The sequence below is a fragment of the Microtus oregoni genome, unplaced genomic scaffold, assembly GCF_018167655.1.
Source record: "Microtus oregoni isolate MIOR12 unplaced genomic scaffold, Mior012 000032F_ref0000030, whole genome shotgun sequence".
Lineage (NCBI taxonomy): Eukaryota > Metazoa > Chordata > Mammalia > Rodentia > Cricetidae > Microtus > Microtus oregoni.
In genome coordinates, this window is record NW_024543091.1 from 16535749 (window position 1) to 16551727 (window position 15979).

The following is a 15979-nucleotide window of genomic DNA, read 5'->3' on the forward strand; positions in this document are numbered from 1 at the left end:
CATCAGATCCTATGAACTGGAGTTATAGAGGTTTGGAGATACCATGTTGGTACTGGGAATTGAACCCAGGACCCTTGGAAAAAGAGCAAGTTTTCTTAACCACTGGGCTATTACTCTAGCTCCACGTTTGTGCTCATTTGCTTGGTTGGTTGGTTTTAGTTTTGTTTTTTTCAAGACAGGATTTCTCTGTGTAGCCCTGGCTGTCCTTGAACGTGCTCTGTAGACCAGGCTGGCCTCGAACTCACAGAGATCTGCCTGCCTCTGCCTCCCTGAGTGCTGGGATTAAAGGCGTGCGCCACTACCGCCCACTTTAGCTCCTCATTTCTTATTAATAATTTTTAATTTTGATTTTTACATTTATTCTGGGGAAGCATCACATGTGTAGGTCAGAGAACACTCCTCAGAAATCAGCATCCCCACCTCCATGTAGGCTCCAGGAATGAAGCTCCCATTATGAGGCTCAGTGGCAAATCCCTGGGCCCACACAATCCTGAGTCATCTCACTCCCCCCGATATTTCCATGTTTAGACCAAGCTCCTCAAACTCCTGCCTGAAATTAGACACAGAATTAGATGCTTAAGGCCCATGAACTCAGGCTAATGTGTTAAACTTCATTTTGCTGCAGTTCAAAGAATGCAGATTAGGAAGTTGGAGAGGCAGCTCAGTGATTAAGAGCATTGGGTGCTCTTCCAGAAGACCCTGGTTCAATTTTCAGCAGCCACATGGCAGCTCACAACTGTCTATATCAACAGTTCCCAGGGATCTGGACTCTGCAGACACTGCACACACATGCTGCACAGACATAAAAGTAGGCCAAACACCCATGCGCATAAAGATAGATAGATAGATGATAGATAGATAGATAGATAGATAGATAGATAGATAGATAGATAGGGAAAGCAATCGGATTTGGCCTGGAGTGCATACGAATGATCCTGACCCTTCCACAGGTGATAACTTCAATTAATTGCCAGTGATTTCAGGTGATTTGGTCAAAATTATAGACTTGTAGTATCTTAGTAAAAACGATACTAGAATCCAAAGCTTATTTCTCATTACAGTTCAATAAATACTTGTGGAATACCAGCTTTGTGCCAAAGAAAGATTTTTTTTCGAGTTTAGTGTTTTGGAAGATAGGTGAGTTCATATAAAAACTCTAATGAGTAACATATGAACATAGATGGGAGAGACTACAACAGAAGGAATGGTTACTGTCGGGTATGCAGAGAGGAAGCGTGTTGCACGAATTCTAATTGGTATTAATAAATAAAACCTGGAGTCAGATATTAGGTGGTGAACAATGAAGGATCATAGAAGCAGTGTGGCCAGCCACCAGAGAGATCTTTTACCTCTACCAATGTTCAGACCTAAAGGACGATCCTGTCCTCAGACTGCAACTGTCGCCACCAAACCTCAGATTGCACTGATTTCCTGTCTTATACCTTCTTATATTCTTCTCTCCCCAGCCATATCACTCCTGTCTCCACCTTCCTAGCACTGGGATTAAAGGCATGGGATCCCAAGTGCTGGGATAACCTTTGTGTGAGCTCTTTTTCTCTTTTAGATGGATTCAATCTCATGTAGCCCAAGGTGGTTTTAAACTAATAGAGATTCATCTGCCTCTGTCTCCCAAGTTCTGGAATTACAGCTGTGAGCCACCACTCTCTGTCCTCTAGTGACTTAGCTCTGCACTTTGGTCTTCAGGCAAACTTTATTTTGTTAAAGTTTGTTAAAGCCCTCAGAGAGGAGGGCTCTCGGGAGATGGCAGAGGCAGATAACACATGATGGCAGTGTGGAGGGAAGGGAAGGGTGTTTTCAGACAAAAGGGACAATGGGTGCAAAGATAGAGGGATAGGAAATACAGGCGTACATCCAGCAGGTCTGGGGTCAGGGAAGGGCAAACCTTGAGTCCTCTTGGTTTGTTGAAGGGAAAGAGTCAGCTAAAAAAGAGTGGAACAATCTCCTGGGGGAAAGTTTCGATGGAGGCAAATGGTTACTGATCAAATGAATTAGCCTTGGGTAGGAAAAGGGATACTCCTTGCACTCCAATGGCAAACGTAACTGTACAAACAGAAGGTTGTTAACTTCAGGGAGCAAACCCAAGGCTAGGACTGGAATGCTGAGATATACATTTTGTTTACCTGTTTCGTTTTGAAAAAGTTACATGAAGTTTAAGAAGAGCGCTGAAATCTAAATGGGGTTGTGGGCAGGATGGTAAGACCTGACATGAAAAGACACCACAGAATCTGGACTTTGGGTGGTTTTGTTTGTCAAACTAAGGATTTAGGACCTGAAGATGATGAAGAGTTATTAAAGGATTTTAAGCAGTTTATTGTCTCAGTTTTTGCCCTGTCCTGACAGTTATTTAGTGTACAACTGATGGGGGGATGGGAGTATAGAGGAAAACCCAGAAAACCAGAAGGCGGCTATTGTATTTCAGGCACGAGCTCTCTCCTTCCTTACTGGCCATGGTGGTGGCGGCGGTGGCGCACACCTTTAATCCCAGCACTCGGGAGGCAGAGGCAGGTGGATCTCTGTGAGTCTGAGGCCAGCCTGGTCTACAGAGCGAGTTCCAGGACAAAACTGAAGCTGCAGCACCTGACCTCTTGTCTCAAGTGTTTTCTAATGGGGCATCCTGTTTCTTTTGTCATCATTATCTCTGCCACTATGTCAGGGGCTAAGACAGGGTTTCTCTGTGTAGCCCTGGTTGTCCTGGGACTCACAGAGATCCACTTGCTTCTGCATCCCGAGTGCTGGGATTAAAGGCGTACACCACTATTTTGATGTTTTTTTCCCTGTCTTTTGTTTGTTTGTTTTCATTTTTTGAGACAGGGTTTCTCTGTAAAACAGCCCTGACTGTCCTGGAACTTGCTTTGTAGGCCAGGCTGGCCTCGAATTCACAGAGATCTGCCTGCCTCTGCCTTCTGAGTAATGGAATTAATGGCATGCACCAACACCACCCAGTTTATTCTGATGTTTTTAATCTGTGTTCCAATCACTCTATCCAGTCAGTCACTTCCAAACTTTCTACCTTGATAAATGGTACCTTGTGATTCATAGAGAAATCAAGGACATTCAATGGGCAGGCTTGATTTACCCCCATAAGCAAACAAACCTAATTTCATTTATCTTATCACTTCTTCTCACCTGTTTCAGTAGAATGAACTAATTTTATGTATCTGAGAACCCATTATTCTCCAAGAATTATTGGGTCCATTTTCATTTGCTTCTTTTTTCTTAACTTTCCCCATCAACATACCAAAAGGATTTTTTTGACTCTCTATTCTGCTAGATTTTTCTCTTTTTCATTCACTATTAATTTAATGAAATAGTACCAATTCTAGTGTAACTAATGTTCAATACTTTGTATACTAGGAATTCTCAGCTGAGATGCTGACATCTTAGTCCAGATGACTCTTTGCTGTGTGTGGTACCCTGCCTACTGTCTAGTGCTTAGCACCTCTTACTAGATATCAGTAGCATTTCCCCAGTTGTGACAACCCAATTGTCAAGTAATTCCTGAGTGTCAAAACCACTTTTATCAAGATAATTTATGAAACTGGTCATGTTTACAGATCTCTTTATTGTTGAACCAACAGGCATCTCATGAATCCTTGATCACACACTTCATTGTTAAATTCCACTGCCTGTGTATCTTGAGCTTCCTCCCTTCATCCTAACACATTAATTTCCTCTTGGAGTTTCTTTTCATCTTCCATTCTGTTTCCTCTCCCTTCTACTCTGGTCAAACTCATCAAAGTCATTGCTTCAACTGTCTAATGGAACATGCTAATGGATCCAAAGGTCCAACATTAGCCCAGTGGTCACCTGAAATTCAGACCTATGCACACAACAACCAAATGGAATCAACCCTTTAAGTAAACATTAGACACTTCAAAACTCTACTGGACAGAACAGACAAATCTGCCTCTAATATAAAGTCCCCAACCCAAGAAACTGAGTTTGGTAAACCTATCTTTCTTGAATGGCATGAGCACTAACCACACACCCATCACCTTAAACTCAGAAGAGACTTCTTCATCCTTACATACCATTGGCCACCATCTTTCTTCTCATTCTTATTTATTTATTTGGTTGCAGATCTTGTTTATATTGCTCTTCATAAAAACACAAACTTTTGTCAGAGAATTCATATTTTGTAAAATAGTGTGAATTATGCAATTAAAACATTCCACTTTAAGGCTGCAGACTTGGTTTCTTTTATTGATTAATCAATTAATTTTTTCACAGCCTGATCAGTTTCCCCTTCTTCCAGTTCCTCCTTCCACACCGCCTTCATATACTTCCTCTCCCATTTAGAAAAATGCACGCTTCTCAGGTATACGAATCAGCCATGGCATATCAAGCTGCAGCAAGACTAGGCATTTCCTCTCCTATTAAGGCTGAACTAGGCAACCAAGTAGGACGAAAGGGTCCCAAGAGCAGGGAACACAGCCAGAAACAGCCCCTGCTCTCTCTACCAGAAGTCCCACAAGAGGACCAAGCCACACAACTGCAACACATATGCAGAGGGCCCAGGTCAGTCCCATGCAAGTTCTCTGTTTGGTGGTTCAGTCTCCTCGAGCCCCCATGAGTCCAGGTCAGTTGACTCTGTGTGTTTTCCCATGGTGTCCTTGGTCCATCTGCCTCCCATAATCCTTCCTCCTCCAGTTCCACAGGATTTCCCAAGGTCTACCTAATGTTTGGCTGTGAGTCTCTGCATCTGTCTCCTTCTGTTGCTGGTTGAAGCTTCTCTGATGACAATTGGGGTAGGCAATTATCTTAGGTCCATAGATCTGGCCTGGATTCCAGTAAAGGAGCTGGAGGTGTGAGCGGGGATAGAGCCAGGGGAGGAGATCCCCATTCTCATTTCTATCATCCTCATCCATATTCAGTTGCAATCCTGGCTTGTCTCCTACCACTGCTCTTCCCTCTTCCCAGCCCACCCTCTACTCTACACTGCAATGTTATCTCCAGGACTCAATTCTGATCACCAGTGCTCAGATTATGCTTTTTTTTTTTTTGAGATAGGATCTCACTATTCAGACCAACTTTCCTTAATGGCTTTCCATAATTTTAAGTAAAAACTACACATATTAGTATTTTTTACCTTTTTTTTTAAAATTTCAGATGTCCTCAATCTACTTTTCTCTGTTCTTCTCACTCATCTTTTAGTTACTCCCCAGTAAGTCAGCCAGTAGATATTGGGAGGAAATTTGCTTGGTGCTGTTTCTGGCACAAAATTCGCTATCTTTTTTTTTTAAATATATTCTTTAACTTTATTTTATGTACATTGGTGTGAAGGTATCAGCTCTCCTGGAACTAGAGTTACAGACAGTTGTGAGCTGCCATGTAGGTGCTGGGAATTGAACCTGGGTCCTCTGAAAGAGCAGCCAGTGCTCTTAACCACTGAGCCATCTCTCCAGCCCCAGAATTCTCTATCTTACTACAAGTGACTCTCTGTCCAGAGGTCTCTATTTGCTTCATGTAGCTATCCTTTCTCGTGTTGTAAAATTTGTTTTAAAACTTACTTCCTCCAGGTTCCTCTGTCTTGTTCCCTCCTCTTGTTGTCACAGCAATCTGACACTACCTAAGCATGTCCATGTCAAATATAAAGGATGGACTTCCTTCTCAGAGCCTAAGGAAACAGGGCAAGTAGGGCAGTGGTGATGTAGTTAGTACCTGCAGGGTCTGGCATATTCGCAAGTGCTTGATCAATGGCCACTAAACAAACATCAGAGACACTGGAAGTTTAGACATGTGAAAAATATGCAGAGGGTAAGGGTGGGTTTGAAATAAGACAGAGGCAGAGCTGGAGGGATTTACCACTCAATTACAGGTAGGAAGTGAGGAAGACAGAGGACAGCAGAAGAGGAAGTTCAGGTTTCTATTTGGTGCTATTGACAGACAGGAGAGGATGAGACAGTGGAGAGCAGATTCTATAACAAGTATATTTTCTCATTTGGGGTATGATGTATATGAGATGCCTGTGTCAAAAACATATAATCATGAGATAAAATTACCTTTTGAGTTACTGGAAGTGATAGTGAAGAGTTTCTTTTTAAAAGCAGGTGGATAATATTTAATAGTGTATTTTCTTGTTCTGGCTGTCCTGGAACTTGATCTGTAGACCAGGCTGGCCTCAAAATCAGAGATCCACCTGCTTCTGCTTCCAAGTCCTGGAATTAAAGGTGTGCACCACCACGCCTGGCTAATAGTGCTTTTTCTTTAACCCAGTATCTTGATGTGGGAAACACATGCATATGTGTTGCTTTTATTTTTTTATAATTTATTTTGCCTTCAAAAATTTCTTTATTCTTTAGCTGAGCATGGGGTAAGGAGTATGTTTTCACCAGCTACAGTTAAAAATAGCAGCAGCAACAACCAAAAATCATTGTCAGTTTTTGTGCCCCACTATGATTGAATTTTCAACTGTGGCCCTGGGGGTTGAGACATGGGCTTTGCATACTAGAAAAGGTTCTACGACTGAGCCAAAACCAGGCCCAAAGCCATTGTTTTAAACCTGATGTCTAGGGCCAAAAGCCTAGAACCATCCTGTTTGGCCCTCAGGTGAATAAGTTTGTCCCTCTGTCATTACGTCTCAGCTCAGGGCCACTCAGTCTTGATTGCTGAACTGGAAATTTTAGCAAGGAGTTTCTTATAATTCATAAATATTTTTCCTAATTACTTTATAGTGAATACAAACAAACATTTTTCAGTTGGGGAACAATTGTTAAGTTATTCTCTACTTGGAGAACAATAGTTTTTGACATGTTTTTAGATGAAGCAACTGAAATTAGAGAGAGAAAAACCTCTTTTTGTATCTGTGTAGTTCAGATGGTGTCACTGTCCTTAACTGGAAACAGAATTCCGTGGTTGAGACTGTAGCTCAGAGGTAGAGAGCACTTGCCTCTCTGGGGTTCAATTTCCAGCACCATGTGTTGCTTTAATTGGTTAATGAATAAAGCTGCTTTGGACAATGACTTAGCAGAATATAGCCAGGCTGGAATATATAGAGAGAGAGTAGGCGGAGTCAAAGAGGTGCCATGGAACCTTACCAGTGGGCCACAGCTTCGTGGTAATACATAGATTAATAGAAGTGGGTTAATTCAAGATGTAAGAGTTAGCAAGAAATACTCCTGAGACATCTGCTAAACAGTGTTGTAACTAATATAGTTTCTGTGTGATTACTCGGGTCTGGGTGGCTGAGAAACAAACGAGCAGTCTCCACCTACAGGGTTTCTACTGTTGTGAAGAGACTCCATGATCATAGCAAGTTTATAAAGGAAAAACATTTAACTGGCTTTCATACATTTTCAGAGGTTTATTCCATTTTCATCATGGTGCGACATGGTGGCATGCAGGAAGACATGGTGCTGGAGAAGGAGCTGAGAGTCCCGTATCTTGATGCAATGGAAGCAGGAAGTGGTCTGCTTCACTAGGTGTGGATTTAGCATATATGAGACCTCAAAGCTCTCCTCCACAATGACACACTTCCTCCAACAAGACCACACCTACTCCAACAAGTTCACACCTCCCATTAGTGCCACTCCCTTTGGGGCACCATTTTCTTTCAGACCACCATACCCAGAGTTTCTCAACCATGAGAACACGTTAGGCCCAGGATGGGCATGTGTTTCAGTGGTAGCACACATGAGGCTCTCAGTTTGATTCCAAGCACCACAAAAAGAAAAGAAAAAAAGCAAACAAACGAAGAACAGTTTTGGTCTAGAGAATTTCATTGAAGGCAATCCTATGCAAATAGGTGGCATTGGCTGTATCCTTTTTTCCTGCTTAGATGGCCACTCCCTTCATGTTACAACACAAAACATTTCCAGGTGTCACTGGCCAGTGGGAAGGGATTAGGCCATTTGTATCTTGGCATGTGAGTGTTTCTATGATGCATAGCCAGAATTCCTGGCCGTTTGATACCGTGTTGGACTTGATTTCAGAATCAATTCACCTGAGTATTGAGTTCTTCTGATTTGTATTCAGTATCATGTGTGATTTGGGAATCATTTGTTGTGAAAACACCACAGACAATTTTGGTATCCATCAGTTTAATACAACAAAGTAAAAATATTCCTGAAACATACAATCAAAAGTAAAACGTGTTGGGCTTTTCACATTTTTGGACCGTCGCTCTGAAAGTTGATGTAGCTAATACAAACTCAATGGTGCTTTATTTCAAGAGTTCAAGAGCCATACGCGGTACGTGTCTTTACCTCATTAAAGAATACATCAAAAGCTTTAGGAAGAAAAGGAGAGGGCTGGAAATAGAGGCTTGAGATATCGTGAGTCAACATGTCAAGGGTTCAATAGTCCAGGTGGTATTCTATGTTTAAAGAGAAGCAATTAGGGGCACTTAGGAAATCTAGAACCAAAGCTCTTTCATTTTCCCTCGTTTTTAATTTAAAAACATCTTCTTCACTGAATATAGAAAACATGAGTGAATAGAATTATTGAAAAGCCGGTGTATAAGAACTTTATATGAATTGTCATATTTGACCTTACAAGATCTTTTTTTTTAAATAGCATGTAAGGATATCCTGGTTTATAAAGGAGGAAACTAAGAGTTAAAATGGTGTACTAAATCAGCTCTCCGACCGAAAGTCTGTCTGACTGCAGAACGCACACTCTGTCCTTGCCTCTTGTCCTCGTAGGGCACACAATGAAACATTGGAATCTTCTTGCTTTGTGAGGTTATTACGAAGTCTTCTGAGTATAAGCTCCCAGGCTATCAAATAGCACTCTTAAAATGATTCTGGAAACAATTCACTTCAACAGCGAGATGTGATCTCCGGTTTAGGTATCATTTGCTGGGAAAGACACTCATGTTTTTGCTTTAAGAGCTGCAAGTGCAGTCAAGAGGTGTAGTTGTAATTTCAAGCAGAGAAAAAGTAACCACGATGTGGGCAGAATTATGTTGAAGTGTTGTTGAGCCCAAAATCACCGAAGAAAATGAACCCAACGAGCTTATTTTTAACAGCGCTCATCTGGGCCAACAGTCCGCGAAAGCCAATGCAAAGGGGAAAAGGCTGGGACACGGCCGGGGGCGGGTCCGGTAGCCGCCGGTCCACGCACGCGCAGACAGATCGACGTGAGAGGGCGTGTAGGTCCGGCGCGCTTGCTTTCCGAACTGTCGTAAAAGGCCCCCGGTGTCGCGCTCGCGCAGTCGGGGAGGGCCGGGCCAGGCTGCGGCGGCGGCGATGGTGGCGGGGAGCCGGGACTGCGCGGCGTAGACACGCCGGCCGTTCAGGGTCGCGAGGGCGCGTGGGCCACGATCAGGTGTTCTGAGCGGTGTCGGGCCGAGCCGGGCTCAGCCGCACGCTCGGCCGCGGCGTTGACAGACGCCCTCCTGAGGAGAGCCACCCGGTCCGTCTCAGCCTCGCCTTACTTGGCCGAGCGGTGTTTGCCGGCCCGCGCCAGCGAGCCCCGGACCTGGCCGCACGGGGGCTGCGGACTCGGGTGAGGGCGCCGGCGGAAAGAGGGGTGCGGGGGAGGGGAGCGGCGCGGCGGCGCTTGCGCGCTGCGGGGGAGGGGCCGAGCCGTGGGGGGAGAAAGAGGAAGGGCCGCGGCCGGCGGCCAGGGTCGGCGGCAGGGGGATGACCGCGGGTCCCGGGCGGCGCGGAGCGGCTCATTGTGTCGGGGTGAGAGTCCGCCCGCGGACACACCCACAGCCTCCTGTGCGGGAGTGGGTGAGGGGATCGCGCCCTGTCGCTGCTGCTCGCCGGCAGGACGGGGGCTGAAGGCCGAGGCGTGGGGGTGACAATGGAGTGAAGAAGGTAACCCGGGCCGATGCCGGGAGCCGCCCGGGGCGAGCACGCGCAGTCCGTGGAGCAGGAGACAGACGCGTCTGATATTGTGTGGAGTTGGCTGGTTAGTCATTAAAAAAAGATGTTTTCTTTATCCTGCCTAGATAATTGATCGCAGTCAGCAGTGGTGCGGTGGAAGCATCGGTTTTTGTACTGAGAAATAGAGGTTTGTCACCACACTTCCTAGATTATAGGGCTTTGTAGATAACGTCTTAAAGCAAGTGTGAGTTTTAGCGTTTGAAAAACAAAACAAAACAAAAAAAAAAGAACCCCAACAACCAGGAAGTTATAGCGCCTTCATCTAATTTGCTCATGTCTGTAATTTGGGGTGACTCCATTGTACTGTTGAGAGCTTTCCTGTTATTTGATTTACGTACAGAGTGAGTTTAGAACTCCCGAGTAGCGGCGAGCCAGCTGACAGAGACTTCATTGTAAGAGTTCTGATAGCTCTTAAACCAGACTTGGCGTTTTGTCTTTAATTTTCGGCACCTCTTTCACCAAAACGAACAGAATGGGAAAAAAGATGAACTGAGGTTACCTCTCCTTGCCCGTTTGTGTTTGCAAAAACTATCTTGTGATCTTGAGTTTATGTAGGCCTTCTTTCCATAATTCTTACTTTACTTAGCCTTATTAGAATCGGGATCTACATTTAAAAAAAGTCGTTCGAATGAGTGTATGTCAGTGTGTGGGTCCGTGCGTGTGTGTGCAGGTGCCTTTGGAGGTCAGAAGAGGATCTAAGAGCTGTAATTAAGGGAGATTTTGTACTGTGTAGGTGCTGGAACCCCCATGTTGTGTCCTCTACAAGAATAGTAAGCACTCTTGAACCCGAACCATTTCTCCAGCTCCGGATCTATATTTTGATAGTTTCTTACTATGTGATTTTTGTTTTTGCTTTTTCTTTTAGTTACCAGTTTCTGTACAAACTGGTAACTGTAGTATTTTGTTACATTGTGACATAGGTTATAAGGAAACTCTTATAACATCTGAAGAGAGAAAGAAACAAGTTAGCTTTAAATGTTACCTTTGTAGCAGGAGTGCTGGGATGGCTCAAGCCTTTAATCCCAACATTCGGGAGGCAGAGGCAGGGCTAGCTCTGTGAGTTCAAAGGCTAGCCTGATCTACCTAGTGGGTTCTAGGATGGCCCCAGCTACATAAAGAGACCCTACCCTGTCTTAAATACCTACCCCAAAAATATGTATTACTTTTGCTACTCCGTTAGGGTTTAACCATGAACAAATTATTTCATTATATTCTGATTGCTTGTCACCTAAGAAGAGTCTCAGTAGTATTTGAAAAAAAAAAATAGGATATTTGTGAATTGGCCTGAATGACATTGGGAAATATTAACAAGACTAGCCAGGGCTGGGCGTCATATGTGTGTGGTTTCTTTTGTCATCTTTCCTCTTGGTCTCTGTCTGTTGGTCACTTGTATCTCAGATGTTTCCTGTGAACTAATTGTCCTTCAGCTCCTAGGCTCAGGGATCTTCTCGCTTTGGCTTTCTGAGAAGTTTAGACTACAGGTTTCTAATTCTGTATTTGGGTCTATATTTTAATGAAGAGTGCACGGGTTATGTTCAGCAGGTTTTGCTCTGGAACTTCATGTTTGTGAGAAATTGACATGTTTCTACTCATGTTCCAGGAGAATAGCAGTTACTTGCATGAAGCAAAGGAACCATAAATTATTCAGCAGGTGCATCTGTGTATGTTTTTTCTTTCAAGTTGAAAATATGGAATAGAAAACTCATTCCATCAAAACAGTGCTTTAAGTGTTTATTTTATATATGTCATGGTAAGGAAGGGCTTTGGTATTATATTTTAGTTATGGCTTAGTTGTATGTGCCCCTGCTTTGACCCTAACCTGGTGGGCTGGAACTTTAATAGGGAGAAATATGACTGGCAGTACAAAAAATAATAATTAAGATTTGTTAGACTATGGCATTCATATTCTGGGGGTGACGTTATCTTTAAAGAAGAAAAACCAAAACCGGTCTAGCCAGTGTTGGTGGCATATGCCTTTAATCCCAGCACTCAGGAGGCAGAGGCAGGTGGATCTCTGAGTTCGAGACCAGCCTGGTCTACAGAGCGAGTTCCAGGACAGGTCCAAAGCTACACAGAGAGGCACCCTGTCTCGAAAAACAAAACAAAAACCAACCAACCAAACAAATAAAAAACAGGTCTAGAGACAGTAATGTGGGTTTTAGGTGTAGTGTGGTTGTTATACATTGGCTCTTTGAGTGTATTGTTAACTTTACCTGAGTTTATAGCTTTCTCAATTAGTAAAACAAGTGTATGATTGATAAATGTTCATTTCTGGCCTCTGTTTTAGGGTGTGTGTGTGCTACATATAATAGCTTCTATTTTTAGTTCTTTTGGTATTCACTGTTAGATTCCTAGATCTCCAGAAATGCTCTATGGGGAGTATAAATGCAGTCATGATACATGTATGCAAATAAAAACCATACATATGTATTAACCTATGATGAAGCCATATCTGTTCTAAATAGTAATTTCTATTGGAGAAATTACTAAAAGTTTTTTGTTTGTTTTCTGTTTTCCTGAGATTTGGATTATAAGATTGCTTTAACCTGATTTTCACATATCTCAGGCTGGCCTCTAAGTCACGACACACTCCTGCTTTAGTCCCCAAAGTGACGGAGATTGAAGTATGAACTGCTATCCAGCTTTACCAATTTTTGCAGTTTTTAATAAGTTCTAAATACATGAATGTTCCCTCCCTTCTTCCGTCTCTCCTCCATCTCTCCCTCTGTTTTTTTGAAACCAGGTTTTCAGGTATCTCAGGCTGACCTTGAACTTGCTGTAAAGCCAAAGAGTGTCTGTCTGTTTTTTTTTTTTTTGAGACAGGGTTTCTCAGTCTAGTCCTAGCTGTCCTGGACTCACTCTGTAGACGAGGCTGACCTCAAACTCACAGAGACCCACCTGCCTCTGCCTTCTGAGTGCTGGGATTAGAGGCATGTACCACCACTGCCTGGCTGGTGATGGTGCTTTTAATTAAAAACAACAACAACAACCCCCCCCACACACAAAAAAAAACCCCTAACCAACAAAAGTCCCAAATAACATATTTTTCTTTCAGAAATGTATGATTATTGTTCAGCAAAGTCCAGAATTATATTTGACTGCCTTGTACTCTCTTCTCTCTCTTGTATCTCCCAGGTTGGTGCCCAAATTCCTACAGGTACTCAGAAATTGCCATCAGATGAAAAGCAAGTTAAAAATGATAAAAAACACATAGCAGAACTAATATTTTACACAGAGTCTGTACATGATTTTCTCAAGAAGTATGCATTGAATGTCTTATGCTGTAGGTACTGCCACTGACTGGTCGGCAAGGATGAAGGTGCTGTCTTCATGAAACGACATTCTGTTGAGTGGCAACCTCATAAATAGGATAGGTTGTGGTGAGTGCCTCAAAGGAATAAGATCATGGAGTAGAGAATGAGGGGAAGTGGGGTTCTTGTATGGATCGAAAGGTGGTGCAAGCACTTTTTAGAGGTGATCTCAGATGGGATAAAGATACTTTGTTTACTGATAATGTCCATAGATTTTGTAGGTGGAGACTGGAGAGCCGGGCGGTGGTGGTGCACGCCTTTAATACACCAGCACTCAGGAGGCAGAGGCAGGTGGATATCTGTGAGTTCAAGGCCAGCCTGGTCTATAAGAGCTAGTTCCAGGACAGGCTCCAAAATAAACAAACAAACAAACAAAAAGGATGGAGATTTAGTTCTGGGGTTGAGTTCATTGAGTGCTTGCCTTAATTTTTCAAGGCCCTGAGTTCAATAATCTTCAGCACTGAGAGAAAAGAAATGATATGGGTGGTTCAGTAGTAGAAATCTTATCTGTATCTATACATGTGTGCACATCTTCATGTGTATATGGAGGCCAGAGGACAACCTTGAGTGTTGGCCCTCAGGTGCCGTATTACTCAGGGTTCTCAAGAGGTACAGAACTTACTGAATGGATCTGTTTAGTATAGAAAGGGGATGTATTGGAGTGACTTACAGGTGTGACCCTGCTAGTCCAGCTGTGACTGTCTCCCAGTGGAAAGTTCAAGAACCAGACGGTTATTCAGAGGGTCTCAGCTCATACTGGTGTATGAAAGCATAGGTATACTGGATGTCTTCGTGTACTCCAGAATCCAGCAGAAGTAGGCTCCTATGCCAGTGAAGAAATAAATTTGCCAGCAAGAATGAGGTCAATCAGGCAAAGAACAAAAGCTCCCTTTTTCCATGACCTTATAGGCTGCCACCAGAAGGTGTGGCCCAGATTAAAATGGATCTTCCCACCTCAAAAGATCTGGATTAAAGGTAGGTCTTCAATGAAAACATGTTAATTTAAGCAAAATCTCTCACAAATGTACCCAGACACTTAGGTTTTAGTTAATCACAGATGTAGTCAAATTGACAACCAAGAATAGCCACAACGTATGCTGTCCACCTTTTCTGGGATTGGGGAGGAGATAGAGGTAGGGGACAGGGTCTGTTATTGGCCTGTCATTCAGTAGGCTAGAAGAGTTTCAGGGATCCACCTGTTTCCCTCCCCAGCACTGGTATTACTATGGAGTAATAATTATAGGCAATTCCTGTAATCTTTTAGTATAGTTCACAGCCATTCTACCACCTGTATATGGGTGTTTGTTTTATTATTTATCTTAAATTTATTTTGTTTTGAGACAAGGTCTTACTATGTAGACTTGGGTGGCCTGCTGCCATGTAGACCAGGCTGGCCTTGAACTTATAGAAAACTACCTGTGCTTCCCTAGTGCTGGTAGTAAAATTGTGGCACCATGCCCAGCCTTATTTTTAAAAATTTATCCATTTTTTCAAGCAATGTTTAGTTTATTTTTTTTAATTTTTTTAAAGATTTTATTTATTAAGTATACAGTGTTCTGCCAGAAGAGGGTACCAGATCCCATTATAGATGGTTGTGAACCACCATGTGGTTGCTGGGAATTGAACTCAGGACCTCTGGAAGAGCAGCCAGTGCTCTTAACCTTTGAGCCATTTCTCCAGCCCCTATTTAATTTACTTTTGAAACAACTGGATTACAGGTGGATGTTGCTGTGCCTACCTGTTATATATAACACAATCTGTTTGTTTTTGCAAGGTGTGCATTATTCAGTATTTTATTTGTTTATTTCAAGGCAGGGTTTTTCTGTAGCTTTGGAGCCTTGATTTTCTTAAAATTTAACCAACACAACCTATCATAAGTTCAAAGCTAAAGCAGATAATAGGAACTTGCTTACTGCTGTGAAACCAGACATTAAGAGAGTCATCAAAATGTATAGCATTTATTTCTCATTATTTTGGAAACTTTTATGTGTTAGTTTTTTAGGGTGTAATGCTATTACTTTTTACAAATGTACTCAGTTTTACTTTTGAATGTATCATTAGTAGATAAAAGCTGTATCTCAAAATTGGGATCCATAGGGTGTAAAGACCTTCAAGAGCCAAAATAGCTAAGAACTGCTGCTCCAGAGTGAGCATCTTTAAAAATCTTTTTTTACATTTATTTGTTTGTTTGTATACAGTGCATACACATGCAACATGGCAGACATGTAGAGGAAAAAACCACAGCGTCAATTCTTCTTCTATCATGTAGATCCTGAGGATTGAACTTTGGTCGTCAGGGTGAGCAACAAGCACCTTTACCTGCTGAGCCATCCTGTGGGCTCTGTCTTTTGGTTTCTTATGGTAAATGAGACTATGCTTCTTCATTTTTTTCCCCTTAGTGTAGTTAGTGGGCAGGTGGGGACAGGGCGTGGAGCCCCTGGGCCTCTTTCCAACATGCTAGGCAAGTGTAGCACCACTAAACTGTACTGGTTGCAATTTTTCAGTTATTTTTAATAGAACTCAGCAAACACTGATTGAATGCCAACTCTTTGTTCTACCTAACCTTTGGAATAGAAAATAAATAAAGTTTATAGAAATGAAATAGAGGAAATAGTGGTTGAAGTTAACTTTGTGTCTTTGTTTCCTTTTCATAAGCAGGTTAAAATTGTGATAACTCTTTAGAATTTGAAGTGGATAAGGCAGGTCTCTTGGACAAGGAAGCAGCTGAACACAGACTTAAAGGGAGGGAGGGAGCATTCCGGATGCCTAGATGCTGTTGCAGTCAGTTCCTTCTGGAACCCCGCTAGTCAGGAG

General features: G+C 42.7%; 1 protein-coding gene across 5 annotated transcripts in view; it reads left to right on the forward strand.

Moving 5' to 3' along the window:
• The first annotated feature begins 8841 nt into the window (after nucleotides 1–8841).
• The window catches only part of Rnf111 (ring finger protein 111), a 78802-nt gene continuing 71664 nt past the window's right edge, over nucleotides 8842–15979 (forward strand). The window contains exon 1 of one of the 5 annotated variants that reach the window (XM_041679601.1): nucleotides 8842–9468. The gene's annotated coding sequence lies outside the window, so the exon portion shown is untranslated. Of the gene's footprint in view, nucleotides 9469–9571; nucleotides 9880–15979 lie in introns of those variants that run through there. The other 4 variants (XM_041679603.1, XM_041679605.1, XM_041679606.1 and 1 more) reach the window with 4 other exon arrangements.